At 40.5% G+C, this 5353-nt stretch overlaps 1 long non-coding RNA gene across 1 annotated transcript; it reads left to right on the forward strand.

Annotated features, from left to right (window-relative positions):
* The first annotated feature begins 230 nt into the window (after positions 1–230).
* LOC131520136 (uncharacterized) lies at positions 231–5140 on the forward strand. The gene is made up of 2 exons (XR_009265942.1): positions 231–323; positions 4890–5140. It is a non-coding gene; the product is annotated as an uncharacterized LOC131520136 (long non-coding RNA).
* Positions 5141–5353: the final 213 nt, after the last annotated feature.

Consider the following 5353-nt stretch of genomic DNA (forward strand, 5'->3'; position numbering starts at 1 on the left):
TTGTCTGTGTTTGTTAGCCTCACCTAACATCCCAGTTTGGGAGCTCTGCTGTTCTAGGAGGTTCTCAGAGGCCAAACCGAGAAATCCAGGGCCCTGCCCTCCCAGGGTTGCCCCAGGCAACTTCTATTAGTAAAGAATCCTGTTTATTACCATGTGACTCACAGGCACCTGTGGTTTCCATGGTTGCCACCCACAATGAAGCATAAGTCCATTCCTAGAGGGTGGGGTTTGCTGGTGGGGCTGTTCTTTCCCTTGTCTGGTTCAGCACCCCAGCAGAGCTGCCCAGCATATAGCAGAGGAGATCGGTGGGGGGACTCTTGGGGGTGAGTTTCTTTGGGAGGGGATGAGAGAGAGGCTGGGGCACGGGGCTGAGTGGGGTTAAGGAACTGAGTGGGGTTACCATGTATAATGGAGAACTGTGCAGCCCCTACTCTCTCCAAATACAGGAGGATCCCAGGAGATGGAGAGGCAGGGAACCTTGGGACACGGAAGGGTTAGAGCAGGATTTGAGAGACCTGGCCGACTTCTTCACCAGGGACAAGCAGGGTTTGTTCCCCATTGTGGTGGTAGGAATGATAGGCCAAGTATACAAATGCAAAGCCAGGGGGATTGGGCTGTTTGACAACTGGTGGGGTTGTACAGGAAGGAACCAGAAGAAGAGGAAGCTAAAATATAGACAGCATTTTAAAAATTCATTAACTAATTAATTTTTAAAGTTTATTTATTTTGAGAGAGAGAGAGAATCCCAAGCAGGTTCTGCACTGTCCATCACGGGGCTCGATCCCACAAACTGTGAGATCATGACCTAAGCAGAAATCAAGAGTCGGACGCTTAACTGATTGAGCCACCCAGGCACCCCATATGGCATTTAGGAAAAATGATTTCATCTCATACATTTGCACAGTCTCACAGGTTACAAAGCATTTGAGCATCCATTGTCTCATTTGCTTTTCACAGAAGCCCTGGGGAGAAATCAGAACAAAAAAATACCAATGTACTCTAAACTGGGGAGACTGGGTTTATAGAAGTTATTTAACATACCCAAGGTCAAAACCAGGACTAGAATCTAGCCCTCCTTGCTCCCTGTCCAGTTCTTTGTATTAAATCTGTGTTTCTTAAACTTTGGTACCCATAGGCCATTTTAATGGATGTCTGGTACATAAAAAGTTCCTAAATTTAAAAAAATGTTTATTTATTTTGAGAGAGAGAGAGCGCACAAGCAGGAGAGAGGCAAAGAGAGAGACATAGAATGAGAAGCAGGCTCCAGGATCTGAGCCCCCAGAGCCCAACGCGAGGCTCAAACCCACGAACTATATCACAATCTGAGCCAAAGTCAGATGCTTAACTGACTGAGCCACGAGGCACCCCATTTTGATAAATTTTAAAAATTATCACAATTTTTAAAATAGTGTAATAAAACATGTAAAAGTAACAACAATGGCTTTGTTTTAAATCAATGAGAATGATATGTTTGTAATCTTCACTAAGGTATTTGTATTCAGCTCGATATCAGATAGTTTGAGCCATAGCTTGGATCCCACAACCAGCAGGGCTGTTTTTTTTTTTTTTTTTAAACATTTCTACTAAGTTAAGAAAATTGAAGGAATGGCATTAAGTGCTTCATCAGCCAGTCCTGGGTAAGCCGATTAAACTTGGACTCAGAACTGTGGAGAGCATTCTTAGTGACAATTGTTTGCAAACTACCAGGACCTAGGTCTATAAGCACATGACGCACAAAAGTTGGAATATTAACTATTGTAACCTAGGAGGTGGGGGCAAATGGATTTCTTATCCAATCCTCAGCTTTGTTCAGCTTTGGAAAGCACTTCTTGTTATGACGTAGAAGTTCAAGTGTGTGTGTGTGTGTGTGTGTGTGCGTGCGTGTGTGTGTGTGTGGTAAAATACATAACACAGACCTTTCCGTTTCATCAAAGTGGTTTTAAATATGCCCAATAACGTGGTTTTTTTATTTCTTTCTTAAATAAATCAAATATGGGACGCCTTGGTGGGTCAGTCAGTTAAGCGTCTGACTTTGGCTCAGGTCATGATCTCGCGGTTTGTGAGTTTGAGCCCCACGTCGGGCTCTGTGCTGACCGCTCAGAGCCTGGAGCCTGCTTCAGATTCTGTGTCTCCCTCTCTCTCTGCACACCCCCTCCCGGCTCATGCTCTGTGTCTTTCTGTCTCTCAAAAATTAATAAATGTAAAAAAAATTTTTTTAAAAATCAAATGTTAGAAAATAGTAAAACTTTGATGCTGCCATAGTTCTAGTTTTGAGAAATCCCCATATTGTATTCCCAACATTAAAATTGTGAAATTTCACTCAGAACCTGAGTTCTGAGTTTCTGACATATTGCTAAGGTATGTGAGTAGACCATTTGCAGTTGGAGAGATGTTCTTTGTTGACATTATCAACGTCATGAAGTGTCACCGTGCATTTCAAAAACTCATATAGTGAAAAGGAAGAAGTAGAACTATCTTTGTTTATCTTTATAGTGAAACTACTGTATATAAAAAGACATGATCTTTTATCTAGAAGACCCTAAAGAATTTACAAAACACCAGTTAGAACTAATAAATAAGTTCAGCAAAGTTGCAGGATACAGGATCAATATACAAAAAACAATTGTGTTCATACACTAGCAATAAACAATTTGAAAATGAAGTTAAGAAAATTCCATTTATAATAGCATCAAAAATAATAAAATCCTGGGGCACCTGGGTAGGTTGGTCCTGGGTAGCGACCAACTCTTGATCTCGGCTCAGGTCATGATCTCATGGTTTCATGGGTTTGAGCCCCACATCGGGCTCTGTGCTGACCATGTATGGAAATTGCTTGAGATTCTCTCTCTCTCTCTCTCTGTCTCTCTCTCTCTCTCTCTCTCTCCCCACTCTGCCCCTCCCCTGGTCTCTCATTCTCTCTGTCTCTCTTAAAAAAATACTTAGGGATAAACTTAACCAAAAAAGTACAAGACTTGTACACTCTGAATCATTGTTAAAATAAGTTAGAGATGGTCTACATAAATCTAACCACATCCTGTGTTCAGTGTCTGGAGAGTTTAATATTGTTAAGATTGCAATACTTGCCAAATTGATCTCCAGACTCAGTGCAATCCCTGTCAAAACTGCTTTTTTTTTTTTTCCAGAAATGGGCAAGCTGATCCTAAATTTCAAATAAAGCAAGGGACCAAGAATAACCTGTAAAACAGTCTTAAGACAGGACAAAGCGGAAAGACTCACACTTCTCAATTTCAAAATTTGCTACAAAGTTACAGTAATCAAAATAGTGTGGTACTGGTGTAAGGAGACCTATAGACCTATGGAGTAGAATTGAGAGTCTAAAAACAAACTCATATACTTACGGTCAGTTGATTTTTGACAAAGGTGCCAAGACAGCTCAATGGGGAAATTTTTTTTTCAACAAATGATGCTGGGACAAGTGGACATCCACATGCAAAAGAATGAATTTGGACTTCTTTTATGTCATCTACAAATCTTAACTCAAAATAGTTCAAAGATCTAAATAAAAGAACAGAAAGTAGACAACTTTTAGAAGGAAACACAGGTGAAACTCCACATGGTTTCAGAACACCAAAAGCACAAATAAAGAAAAAAATATATCAATGCGACTTTATCAAAATTAAAAATTTTTGTGGGTTTAGGGTGCCTGGGTGGCTCAGTTGGTTGACCGTCTGACTCTCAATTTTGGCTCAGGTCATAATCCCAGGGTCGTGGGATCAAGCTCCATGTTGGGCTCTGAGCTGAGCATGAAGCCTGCTTAAGATTCTCTCTCTCAATCTCTCTCTCTCTCTCTCCCCCTCCGCTCCTCCCCCACCCTAAAATTTAAAAAAAAAATGTGTGTGTGTCAAAGGACACTAACAAGAAAGTGAAAAGACAATAGAATTAGAGCAAATATATGCAAATCATATATCTGATAAGGGTCTAGTATCCAGAATATATAAAAAACTCTTACAGCTCAGCAATAAAAAGAAAACCCAGGTAAAAAATGGGCAAGAGATTTGAATAAGCATTTCTCCAAAGATATACAAGAGGCCAATAAACACATGAAAAAATGCTCAATGTCATTAGTTATTAGGAAAATGCAAATCAAAACCTCGAGACACCACCTCACACCCACTAGAATAGTTATAATAATAATAGTAATTACAAAAAGGAAAATAACAAGTGCTAGTGAGAAGGTAGAGGAATCGGAACCCTCTTACACTGCTATTGGGAATGTAAATTGGTTCAGCAGCTGTGGAAAACAGTTTGGCAATTCTTCAAAAGTTTATAGAATCACAGTACGACCCTGTGATTCCATTCCTGGGTATACGCCTAGAAGAACTGATAACAGGTTCACACAAAAACTCGTACATGAATGTTCAGAGCAGCATTACTCACAATAGCCAAAGAAGTAGAACCAATACACTGTTCGTCAGGTGATTAATAGACAAAATGTGATATAGCCATGTGATGGAATATTATGCAGCCATACAAAGGATTGCAGTATTGAGGCCAGCTACAACATGGGAGAACCTGGAAAACATGATGCTAAGAGAAAGAAGCCAACCCTAAAAGACCACGTACCGTGTGGTTCCATTGATAGAAAATGTCCAGAATAGGCAAATCCTTAGAGACAGAAAGTAGATCAGCAGTTGCCAAGGGATGGGGGAAGGAAGGAATTTGGACTAACTGCTGATAGGTGTGGGGTTTCTTTTTGAGATGACAGAGACGTTTGGAATCAATAATGCTGGTTACATAACATAGTAAATATGCTAAAACCTCTGCGGTATATCCCGTAAAATGGTGAATTTTATGTTACATGAATCATATCTCAATGAAAATGTTAAAACAAAACAAAGCCAATCCATGTGACCACCTTTGCCCTCTAGAGTCAGAAGATCTGCTAGGCGTTGGGAGGAGGAAGCAGTTTCTGGGACGTGCTGCCTATTTCTACATGAACGTGTTGGAAACAATGTAACCTTGGTGACTGCAATTTGAATCACGGTGAAAATATTTTCTACTTCCTTCAACACTGAATTGGATTCAGGAGGCATATCGAAGGCTGTCAGCGGTTCTCTGTGAATTGAAGTGTTCAAACTAGCATTCGTGTGATGCAAACAATAATCACCTTTATTGAGCACTTTCTGTCTGCTAGACATTGTCCTGAGCACTTCGGATGTATTTCTTCACTAACCTTTACCAGAACTGTATGAAACAGGAATTATTATTATGATTACTATCGTAACCATTCCCCCTTTTTAGAGGGAAAGAACCCGAAGCACGGAGGAGTATAACTTCTTTCATTACGATTTCAACTTCCTGCCTTCTTGCTCCCGAAGTCAGTGCTCCGTCT

The sequence above is a fragment of the Neofelis nebulosa genome, chromosome 8 (genome assembly GCF_028018385.1).
Source record: "Neofelis nebulosa isolate mNeoNeb1 chromosome 8, mNeoNeb1.pri, whole genome shotgun sequence".
Taxonomy (NCBI): Eukaryota; Metazoa; Chordata; class Mammalia; order Carnivora; family Felidae; genus Neofelis; species Neofelis nebulosa.